Below are 13,139 nucleotides of genomic sequence, written 5' to 3'. Positions count from 1 at the left end.
TTGGTGCCAATGATGGTCATATGCGTGTTTGGCGCCGTGCAGGTGAGCGCCACAATCAGGACTGCATACGACCGAGGCACACAGGGCCTACACCCGGCATCATGGTGTGGGGAGCGATCTCCTACACTGGCCGTACACCACTGGTGATCGTCGAGGGGACACTGAATAGTGCACGGTACATCCAAACCGTCATCGAACCCATCGTTCTACCATTCCTAGACCGGCAAGGGAACTTGCTGTTCCAACAGGACAATGCACGTCCGCATGTATCCCGTGCCACCCAATGTGCTCTAGAAGGTGTAAGTCAACTACCCTGGCCAGCAAGATCGCCGGATCTGTCCCCCATTGAGCATGTTTGAGACTGGGTGAAGCGTCGTCTCATGCGGTCTGCACGTCCAGCACGAACGCTGGTCCAACTGAGGCGCCAGGTGGAAATGGCATGGCAAGCCGTTCCACAGGACTACATCCAGCATCTCTACGATCGTCTCCATGGGAGAATAGCAGCCTGCATTGCTGCGAAAGGTGGATATACACTGTACTAGTGCCGACATTGTGCATGCTCTGTTGCCTGTGTCTATGTGCCTGTGGTTCTGTCAGTGTGATCATGTGATGTATCTGACCCCAGGAATGTGTCAATAAAGTTTCCCCTTCCTGGGACGATGAATTCACGGTGTTCTTATTTCAATTTCCAGGAGTGTATTTGTCCATGGAATACCCGTTTATCATCTGCATTTCTTCTCGGTGTAACAATTTTAGTGGCCACTTGTGTATGTATACATATATACAGGGTGGTCCATTGATCGTGACCGGGCCAAATATCTCACGAAATAAGCGTCAAACGAAAAAACTACAAAGAACGAAACTTGTCTAGCTTGAAGTGGGAAACCAGATAGCGCTATGGTTGGCCCCCTAGATGGCTCTGCCATAGGTCAAACGGATATCAACTGCGTTTCTTAAAATAGGAACACCTATTTTATTGCATATTCGTGTAGTACGTAAAGAAATATGAATGTTTTAGTTGGACCACTTTTTTCACTTTGTGATAGATCGCGCTGTAATAGTCACAAACATATGGATCACAATTTTAGACGAACAGATGGTAGCAGGAAGGTTTTTTAATTTAAAATGCAGAACATAGGTACGTTTGAACATTTTATTTCGGTTGTTCCAATGTGATACATGTACCTTTGTGAACTTACAATTTCTGAGAACGCATGCTGTTCCAGATTGATTACCTGTAAATACCATATTAATGCAATAAATGCTCAAAATGATGTCCGTCAACCTCAATGCATTGGGCAATACGTGTAACGACATTCCTCTCAACAGCGTGTAGTTCGCCTTCCGTAATGTCCGCACATGCATTGACAATGCGCTGACGCATGTTGTCAGGCGTTGTCGATGGATCACGATAGCAAATATCCTTCAACTTTCTCCACAGAAAGAAATCCGGGGACGTCAGATCCGGTAGACGTGCGGGCCACGAGGACCAATCCACCTGTCATGAAAAATGCTATTCAATACCGCTTCAACGGCACGCGAGCTGTGTGCCGGACATCCATCATGTTGGAAGTACATCGCCATTCATCGCCATTCTGTCATGCAGTGAAACATCTTGTAGTAACGTCGGTAGAACATTACGTAGGAAATCAGCATACTTTGCACCATTTAGATTGCCATCGATAAAATAAGGGCCAATTATCCTTCCCATAATGCCGCACCATACATTAACCCGCCAAGGTCGCTGATGTTCCATTTGTCGCAGCCATCGTGGATTTTCCGTTGCCCAATAGAGCATATTATGCCGGTTTTCGTTACCGCTGTTGGTGAATGACGCTTCGTCGCTAAATAGAACGCGTGCAAAAACTCTGTCATCGTCCCGTAATTTCTCATGTGGCTAGTGGCAGAACTGTACACGACGCTCAAAGTCGTCCACATGCAGCTCCTGGTGCATAGAAATGTGGTACGGGTGCAATCGATGTTGATGTAGCATTCTCAACACCGACGTTTTTGAGATTCTCGATTCTCGCGCAATTTGTCTGCTACTGATGGGCGGATTTGCCGCGACAGCAGCTAAAAAATCTACTTGGGCATCATCATTTGTTGCAGGTCGTGGTTGACGTTTCACATGTGGCGGAACACTTCCTGTTTCCTTAAATAACGTAACTATCCGGTGAACGGTCCGGACACTTGGATGATGTCCAGGATACCGAGCAGCATACATAAAACACGCCCGTTGGGAATTTGGTCACAATAGCCATACATCAACACGATGTCGACCTTTTCCGCAATTGGTAAGCGGTCCATTTTAACACGGGTAATATATCACGAAGCAAATACCGTTCGCACTGGCGGAATGTTACGTGATATCACGTACTTATACGTTTCTGACTATACAGCGCCATCTATCACAAAGCGAAAAAAGTGGTGCAACTAAAACACTCATATTTCTTTACGTACTGCACGAATATTTAATAAAAATGGGGGTTCCCAATTTTAAAAAAAGCAGTTGATATCCGTTTGACCTATGGCAGCGACATCTAGCGGACCAACCATAGCGCCATCTGGTTTCCCCCTTCAAGCTAGACGAGTTCGTTTTCTGTAGTTTTTTCGTTTGATGCTTATTTGGTGAGATATTTGGCCCGGTCACGATCAGTGGACAACCCCATATATATATTATATATATGTGCGTGTATCATAATTATGGCCTAAAGCCATGCAGTTGAAAGTACACGATACTAGAAACAAAAAAAAGCTCAGTAAACATAGCGTCAAAAATGCATACCTTAAGAGCTACGATCAACTTTTCGTCTTCGATACTGTGAAACAAATCTCTTCTAGTGCAAGCTCTTTTTCGAAGTGTCAGTATGGACCAAAACAAGAAAAGAAGTCCAGTGTACATGTACTCTAAAATGCATACCTTAAAAGTTATGAGCATTTGTTCATTAGAAGAGTTATGTTTCAAAGTAGCGAAGATGAAAAAGTGCTCATAGCTCTTAACGTATACATTTTAGAGCACATGCTTACCGGATATTTTTTTCTTGTTTTGGTCGATACTGCCAATGTACGCGTTATGCGTTTACGCAAGTAATCATGATACACTATATACAGGGTGAGTCACTTAACGTTACCGCTGGATATATTTCGTAAACCACATCAAATACTGACGAATCGATTCCACAGACCGAACGTGAGGAGAGGGGCTAGTGTAATTGGTTAATACAAACCATAAAAAAATGCACGGAAGTATGTTTTTTAACACAAACCTACGTTTTTCTAAATGGAACCCCGTTAGTTTTGTTAGCACATCTGAACATATAAACAAATACGTAATCAGTGCCGTTTGTTGCATTGTAAAATGTTAATTACATCCGGAGATATTGTAACCTAAAGTTGACGCTTGAGTACCACTCCTCCGCTGTTCGATCGTGTGTATCGGAGAGCACCGAATTACGTAGGGATCCAAAGGGAACGGTGATGAACCTTAGGTACAGAAGAGACTGGAACAGCACATTACGTCCACATGCTAATACCTTTTTATTGGTCTTTTTCACTGACGCACATGTACATTACCATGAGGGGTGAGGTACACGTACACACGTGGTTTCCGTTTTCATTTACGAAGTGGAATAGAGTGTGTCCCACTGGAAACGCGTCGACGTATGTGGTATCAGCAGTATGGTGCGCCTGCACATTCCGCAATTAACACTAGGCTGACCCTTGACGGGATGTTCGATGGGCGTTTCATAGGACGCATAAATTGGCCAGCCCGTTCTCCTCATCTTACACCTCTGGACTTCTTTCTGTGGGGTACGTTAAAGGGAAATGTGTACCGTGATGTGCCTACAACCTCAGAGGATATGAAACAACGTATTGTGGCAGTCTGCGGCGACATTACACCAGATGTACTGCGGCGTGTACGACATTCATTACGCCAGAGATTGCAACTGTGTGCAGCAAATGATGACCACCACATTGAACATCTATTGGCCTGACATGTCGGGACACACTCTATTCCACTCCGTAATTGAAAACGGAAACAACTTGTGTACGTGTACCTCACCCCTCATGGTAATGTACATGTGCGTCAGTGAAAAAGACCAATAAAAAGGTGTTAGCATGTGGACGTAATGTGCTGTTCCAGTCTCTTCTGTACGTAAGGTTCATCACCGTTCCCTTTGGATCCCTACGTAATTCGGTGCTCTCCGATACACACGATCGAACAGCGGAGGAGTGGTACTCAAGCGTCAACTTTAGGTTACAATATCTCCGGATGTAATTAACATTTTACAATGCAACAAACGGCACTGATTACGTATTTGTTTATATGTTCAGATGTGCTAACAAAACTAACGGGGTTCCATTTAGAAAAACGTAGGTTTGTGTTAAAAAACATACTTCCGTGCATTTTTTTATGGTTTGTATTAACCAATTACACTAGTCCCTCTCCTCATGTTCCTGTGGAATTGATTCGTCAGTATTTGATGTGGTTTACGAAATATATCCAGCGGTAATGTCAGGTGACTAACCCTGTATATAAGAGAGAGAGAGAGAGAGAGTGAGTGAGAGAGAGAGAGAGAGAGAGAGAGAGAGAGAGAGAGAGAGAGAGAGAAAGAAAGAGAGAGGGAGGTACATCAAAATACACACATATTCGAATGCAATGGTGTGTCAATATTTCACGTCAACGACTGACTACTTTTCGAGTTCTGCGACCATTAAGAAATACACGCTTCAGCATTTAGCATTTAGCCTCTATGGGGTGAATAGTAGATGAAATTCTTTCTGGAAATAACTCGTTATTAAAGAACTACTAAGTCATTTTCAAAGCTACAACTACAAAAATTGATGTTTGTCTTTTCAATTAGAAATAAAAAAAATGTGTCTAAGCGTTTTTGTAGGTTCAACCCCTAGGAGAGTGAAATAAGGGATGAAATTTTCTGTGAAAATATTTCTACATCTACATCTACATTGATACTCCGCAAGCCACCCAACGGTGTGTGGCGGAGGGCACTTTACGTGCCACTGTCATTACCTCCCTTTCCTGTTCCAGTCGCGTATGGTTCGCGGGAAGAACGACTGTCTGAAAGCCTCCGTGCGCGCTCTAATCTCTCTAATTTTACATTCGTGATCTCCTCGGGAAGTATAAGTAGGGGGAAGCAATATATTCGATACCTCATCCAGAAACGCACCCTCTCGAAACCTGGCGAGCAAGCTACACCGCGATGCAGAGCGCCTCTCTTGCAGAGTCTGCCACTTGAGTTTATTAAACATCTCCGTAACGCTATCACGGTTACCAAATAACCCAGTGACGAAACGCGCCGCTCTTCTTTGTATCTTCTCTATCTCCTCCGTCAACCCGACCTGGTACGGATCCCACACTGATGAGCAATACTCAAGTATAGGTCGAACGAGTGTTTTGTAAGCCACCTCCTTTGTTGATGGACTACATTTTCTAAGCACTCTCCCAATGAATCTCAACCTGGTACCCGCCTTACCAACAATTAGTTTTATATGATCATTCCACTTCAAATCGTTCCGTACGCATACTCCCAGATATTTTACAGAAGTAACTGCTACCAGTGTTTGTTCCGCTATCATATAATCATACAATAAAGGATCCTTCTTTCTATGTATTCGCAATACATTACATTTGTCTATGTTAAGGGTCAGTTGCCACTCCCTGCACCAAGTGCCTATCCGCTGCAGATCTTCCTGTATTTCGCTACAATTTTCTAATGCAGCAACTTCTCTGTATACTACAGCATCATCCGCGAAAAGCCGCATGGAACTTCCGACACTATCTACTAAGTCATTTATATATATTGTGAAAAGCAATGGTCCCATAACACTCCCCTGTGGCACGCCAGAGGTTACTTTAACGTCTGTAGACGTCTCTCCATTGATAACAACATGCTGTGTTCTGTTTGCCAAAAACTCCTCAATCCAGCCACACAGCTGGTCTGATATTCCGTAGGCTCTTACTTTGCTTATCAGGCGACAGTGCGGAACTGTATCGAACGCCTTCCGGAAGTCAAGAAAAATAGCATCTACCTGGGAGCCTGTATCTAATATTTTCTGGGTCTCATGAACAAATAAGGCGAGTTGGGTCTCACACGATCGCTGTTTCCGGAATCCATGTTGATTCCTACATAGTAGATTCTGGGTTTCCAGAAATGACATGATACGCGAGCAAAAAACATGTTCTAAAATTCTACAAGAGATCGACGTAAGAGATATAGGTCTATAGTTTTGCGCATCTGCTCGACGACCCTTCTTGAAGACTGGGACTATCTGTGCTCTTTTCCAATCATTTGGAACCCTCCGTTCCTCTAGAGACTTGCGGTACACGGCTGTTAGAAGGGGGGCAAGTTCTTTCGCGTACTCTGTGTAGAATCGAATTGGTATCCCGTCAGGTCCAGTGGACTTTCCTCTATTGAGTGATTCCAGTTGCTTTTCTATTCCTTGGACACTTATTTCGATGTCAGCCATTTTTTCGTTTGTGCGAGGATTTAGAGAAGGAACTGCAGTGCGGTCTTCCTCTGTGAAACAGCTTTGGAAAAAGCTGTTTAGTATTTCAGCTTTACGCGTGTCATCCTCTGTTTTAATGCCATCATCATCCCGTAGTGTCTGGATATGCTGTTTCGAGCCACTTACTGATTTAACGTAAGACCAGAACTTCCTAGGATTTTCTGTCAAGTCGGTACATAGAATTTTACTTTCGAATTCAATGAACGCTTCACGCATAGCCCTCCTTACGCTAACTTTGACATCGTTTAGCTTCTGTTTGTCTGAGAGGTTTTGGCTGCGTTTAAACTTGGAGTGGAGCTCTCTTTGCTTTCGCAGTAGTTTCCTAACTTTGTTATTGTACCACGGTGGGTTTTTCCCGTCCCTCACAGTTTTACTCGGCACGTATTTCATTGTGAAATAATTTTTAAAGCTAAATCTATAAAATTTGAATTTAGCTTCTGCGTTACAAATAAAAACATAAGCGCTCCGCTGTTTCGAAATACAGCGTCTATGGTTGTAAAATAAGGGATGAAAGTTTTATAGAAATATTTCATCCAGCGAGCATTTTTGTAGCTAAATTTATGAGAATTTGTATTTGGCTTCTCTGTTAGAAATACAGAAAAACTGCATTTCACTTTGTTGTAAACTGAACCCCTAAGGGGATGAAATAGAGCATGAAATGTTTTAAGAAAATATTTCATTGAAGCTAAATGTTTGAAAACTTGTGTTTGCTTTCTGGGCAAGGAATGGAAAAAAAACTTGTGTCGTTGTTTTTGGAAATTTAACACCGAATGTTAAGAAAAAGGACTGGACTGATTCACTAACTCATTATCGCCCAACTCAAAGCGCCAAGCATAGAAGTTTGGAGAGGTTGTGGATCTTAAACTGTAGGCATCATTTAAGAATGGATCGTTCGAAATCCCACTCCTATTGGGATGAACGAGGGAGTGAAAGGATTTTTGAAAAATATGTTACCTTTAAGGTAATTTTGAAACTAGAACTAAGAAAACTTATATATTTTTTACTCAGTCAGTAATAAACAAGTTACGTCTTTGAGCATTTTTGGAAATTCAACCACTTAGGAGCTAAAATGGTGGGGAAAGACTTTTTTAAAATAAATGATTATTAAGGAACTAATAAACATTTTTCAAGTTAATATATGAAAATTTGTATTGGCTTCTCTGCCAGAAATAAAAGAAAAATACTTCTCACTGTGTTTGGAAATTCAGTCTCTAAGGGAGTGAAATAGGGGATAGAAATATTAACAAAATATTACGTTAGATAAAAAAAATTGAAAGCTGAATCTATGAAAATTGGTATTGTAAAGCAGGGTTACTTTGCTCCTACGTGGTTAACTTCGCTCCTATTATGAAATGAAACATGAAACATGAGCTATGACGTTGTCAGTACGCAGCTTACACCACCGAAAATCTAAAAGAATGTCTGGATCCATAAGATATGGAACACTTGCTTGAAGTATCACAATATGCATGTAACCCAATGTCAGGTACTAGTAAAGAAATTAAGAAGGGACAATTCTAGACAGTGCTTGATTGTCGTAGTGATGAAGACCCATTAGACGAATAAATTCCCGATGAAAGTTCGGAGGTAGTTTGTGACTCATACAGAAGATGTCAAATGGAAGTGTTACGAACATCTACTGAGAATGAAGAGAAGCTATCAAAACCACAGGGAAAACCGAATTCCGTCATCAAGGAGATCGGTGTGTTTGTGGCTACACGGTATGAAAATAAATACCCTTGTATTATCGGCGATGGTGCAACCATTAATACCACGATGCCATTTCTTGACAGTTTAAATGGCCTGTAAATAAAGATGTGCTTTTTTGCAAATGAAATGCTGCTGTGGAAGATATAAACCACTGAAAATTCTTAAGCGAAAGAGATGTTTGATCAGTGCCAGTGTTGGTCGAAGTTGATGAATTTGGGTAAAATGTTTTCCTGGCATAGTCACTCATATTTTGAGGCACCAACTTACGTAATGAAACTTTGGCCTTCTCTACAACAAAAGAAACCTAACTTTTGTTGACGTTTGTGACCCTTTTATGTGTTAAAAAAAGACTGTTGCACGTCCCTGAATTTTTATTATTTTTGTTCGTGCATAAATGTTGGTTTACATTGATCCTGTAAGATAATACTACAAATTTTAAAGAGGATAAACATTGCTCCAAGCTTTTATTCGGTATTAAAATAGTGTTTATATTACGTGGGGCAAGGAATCCAATTTTTAAAATACACCTTTAATATCTTTGTATGTTACTAGATGGTTTTAAACCATTTTATGACAGCTAACCTCATTTTCAAAAGTCATTTGACCAAACTACTATGCGTTACACGATTTGGTTGTAAAACCTGTCGAAAAGTGGAGCAAAGTAGCCCCGATTTACTATATTCACTTCTCGGTTAGATATAAAGAAGTGCGTGTTATGGGATGAAAGTGTCTATGATGTCTCGACAAGAGCGAAAAAGGCATGATTAACAAAAACCTTGGACTCCAGCTACCAGAACCGGTTTTTGGTCAGAAATACATTCGGAAAAGACCACGCTCCTATGACCTTAATTAGCGTAAAAGGTTCAGTGGGTATTAAAATCTGTGAGCAAAATAAAAATTAGATTAAAAAGAAATCTGTACAGATCGCACTGTGCACGTGAGCGAAACAGTCGGTGCTACGCTACTTTTTATAGATAAAGATATATATAGATAAGAAAAAATTTCGAGAACTTCAGGCCTAGGTCTACTATAAAATGAGGAGGTGGGCGCACAAGACGAAATAGTTACAGGCCGCACTAAACTAGCCAGAAGGTTCATAAAAGTAAGTACTCTGACTATATGCCGTAACATGTCTTGTGCTTTTGTCTTGATCTGCGAAGTCCAGTCACTTCATATGTCGTTTTACTTCTCTCAGTGTGTGTGTGTGTGTGTGTGTGTGTGTGTGTGTGTGTGTGTATGCGTGCTGTTGAGCTTTCACTAGGACGGCAAGCAGAAAGTCTCGTGGGAGCGAGCCAGTTGCTCGCCGCCCTGCGGTGTGGTTGTATAGCAGTTGGCGAACGATGCAAACGTGCCCGGCACCCCGGCGCTGGAGTCTTTGGGTCTGTGGTTTCCAAGTTGCGACGAACGGAACGCCGAACAGCCCCTTCGGGCAGCACGCTCTTCAGATGAAACCGCAGCCAGTAGCGTCCCAAGTTTTAACAACTTTAGCAGCTGACCGGCAGTGTGGTGCAAGTTCCCTTGGCGAACGCCCGTTACTACCCATTCACACGTTCGTATGCAGAAATGTCACTCACAGCATGAAGTTGAGAGTTTTTGCAAAATAGCTTTTAGCACATTTATAATTGAGATGTTCTAAGGTAATGCGGTGTTCCTAGCTTATTTTGGGTAGTTGATGAGAACGATCTGAGTTTATAACCGTACCTCTACTATTGCAATTTAGTATACCTTTACCTAAATAACAGAAACACTGTCTCTATGTTGCCACATCGAACCCTCTTATTAAATTTAGTTTATTTTTCAAATAAAGTACACTATGGGAGGATAGTCCTGTAAATAGGAAAAACTAATCGATAGAGTTATCCTTTTTACAGGACTTGACCATGTGTGGTATCTAATGGATAAGTAAATCAGACTCACTTCTTTTCCTAAGATCTTACCCAGCGGTTAGTTAGAAACGCAGTACGAATAATAGTACATTGAAGCTAGGAAAACTCAGTTCCAAGTTCATTTAGTAGTTTAAAACGTGTACTAATGGTCTCCAGCCTATCCAGGCAATGAAACGTTGGAAAAGAAGAAGTATGAATTTTGCTTACTTTCTTGCTACTGTTTAAGCTGTTTCTTCAAATAGATATTACTTCACGTAAACAATGTTGGATTACACCGTTATATATTACGTTTTGAAAGAGAAAAAGCCCAATAGATAACTTCAAGGAAACCAAAAAAGTTGGCCAGTGGGTTGAGTATTTTCCATAACAAACAAACTTAAATACTAAAATACTTAGACACTATAGCACACACTTTTTATACTGAACATTTCACTTCAGGAAAACCTCTTTCTTACTGGAATTTACTTGCCACCTTTTCATCTCCCCAGATCCACTTTCGTACCAAACAAAAACACCTACATCTTACATTGTTCTTAAGCGTGACCCTTTCTTAAATTCTCAAATTCACATCAACATGAACACAAATATTTACAAATACAGAATGTCACCAGAAAATTATTTAATGTAATAAACACTTTACATAGTATTTTACATACATTACTCGCATACAATGCAAAGAAGTTCAAACTCTAGTACAGCACACTTTACTTTACATCTACAGAAAATGTAGTACCATTACGCGAAAATTAAAAAAAAAAAAGTATTATATCATCAATAAGTAATGTTTTAAACGCCCCTTTTTCAACTGTGTGTACCTGCAGGTTAACATGATTGAAATAGCCAAAAATAATATTTTTTTATTTTTTCAGCTACATTACAGCATTGTCCTCCTGAACAAACAATATACACTTAAGTATATTACCAGTTACATCATAAAACACACTTTACACATAAAGGGTTTAAAATTAATAATACTTAATATACTTTAATAGACCAATTTGTAGCCTCCAGTATGGGTACTATGGTAGTCCTTCTTGGCTCCTGTGAAGCAATACATACACTTTTCCTTTGGTTGCCTCTTTATGAGATCGAAAGCAGTCCATATTACATATTGTTTAAGAACACTCTGTGCATTCTTCCTTGTAGGCTGCCCCTTTTATTTTGGCATAATTCTTAGCAGGCCTTTTTTTAAAAAAACTGTGGGTTTGTTATGCTCCTTAGGTTGCATTATTTCACTTAACTGTCCTGTAAGTGACACATTTGTTACAGTTTTTCATCTTTGCACATGTACACAAAGTATCTCAGAATCTGAAACTTAACAGTTATTAATACGGTTTCAATAAAATTTATAAATATTACAGACATTGGATAGTAATAATATTAAAGATTTTTACACATTTCTGGCTATATGCCTCTCTAGGTCAACAGATTTTCTAGTTCCGAGCGGTTTTCTGGACTTAGAATAAACCAGAATGTATTCATTAGGGTGAGGTATTCCTCGAATTTCAAAAGGACCATAGTAGACGTATTCAAATTTGGAAATCTCGTGATTTACCTCACTAGATTTTTATTCAGCTTTATCAAGTACCAGTACACCAATGTTAAATGTTGAAAATTTTATCTTTTCATTTTGCTTTTTGTCTTTTGCTTCTGTTTTCGTCTACTTAGTTCTCTCACTATTTCCTTTTTCTCTGCCAAATCTATTTCTTTACTGGGTGGCTATTCTAACACTTGTTCTATAAAACTTTTAGCTTTATGGCCTAACATAATTCCTTCTTGGGTGAAACCAGTGGTTTCATGTTGTAATGAATTCATGATTACAACAAATTTTGAAATAAATTTGCCACAAGATCTATGGTTTTTGTAACACTATGTGATGCATATTCTTCCTAATTCTAGCATATAGCATCCTATGGGATTATTAGAGGGATGGTAGGCTGAAATGTGTGTTGCTTTTATTCCTTTTTGATCCATTCCTTCTAACCATAATTTTGCAATAAATTGCGGACCATTCTCAGACTCCCCTTGGTATTCTATCTCATTAAAGTATTCCAATATTTTATAGAAAACTGCTTTAGCTGTGGCTTTCCTGATTGGATGCAGTTTAATAAATTTGAAAATACATCTAAAATAACTAGAATGTAGGTGAAATTTCCAGGGGTTTTATGTAGGGGTCCGTATAGGTTCATAGACAGTAGCTCTAAGTTATCTAGTGGTTTGAGACTCTACATAGCACCTCTGTTGGTATTGTTGGCCCTTCAGCCCTTTGAGAAACATCGCCTTTTTCAAAGTGTTACTCCAAATTTTAACAACACTTGCAATTTTCGCATCGCACTTTTTCGCCCCACTATGTCCATATGCCAAATGAAAGTAATTCATTAATTCTATTTCAAACTGTGATGGCCAACGGACTTGCCATTCTTCATTATTTTTACCTTTTCTGATAAACAGCACCCCTTTAAATATTTTGTAAAATTTTGGTATCTATGGACAACCAATACTGTCAAATTTGACCTTCACTGATTTTCACACTTCATCTTTGTTTTGAAATCTCCTAATGTTTTTACATATATTGGCTATTATTTTACTACCAGCTACCTCTTTTAAATATAACATTTTAAAAGTTTCATCCTCATTGATTTGTTTCTCTTACAATAAATCTTAATCTACTTTCACATCTTCCATTGGAACGGCATTCATCTCTTTACAGTCTATGGCTTGCGGTTCTTTCTTCTTTCCAACCGCAAACTCCGTTACGATCTTTAGTTGTTGCTGTTTACTAATCATTTCGTCCGGCGGTTCCTTTTTCTTAGGATCTGTTATGTCTTCCGGATCCTGTATTGAGATTACTGCTTCTTCATAGGTCTCGTCATTTACAGTTTTTATTTCCTCTTGACTAACTTCTTTTTCCTGTTTACTGTCCAGTTTTGGCAACTTTTCACACGAAGTATTCTCATTATCTGGTATTCTCATTTCTATCAGACAGAAATATCCAGTAACCTTCGTATTCTGAAT

Source organism: Schistocerca americana, chromosome 1 (genome assembly GCF_021461395.2).
Source record: "Schistocerca americana isolate TAMUIC-IGC-003095 chromosome 1, iqSchAmer2.1, whole genome shotgun sequence".
NCBI classification, from domain to species: Eukaryota; Metazoa; Arthropoda; class Insecta; order Orthoptera; family Acrididae; genus Schistocerca; species Schistocerca americana.
The sequence above is the reverse complement of the archived record's forward strand: the minus strand, read 5'-3'. Positions refer to the sequence as shown.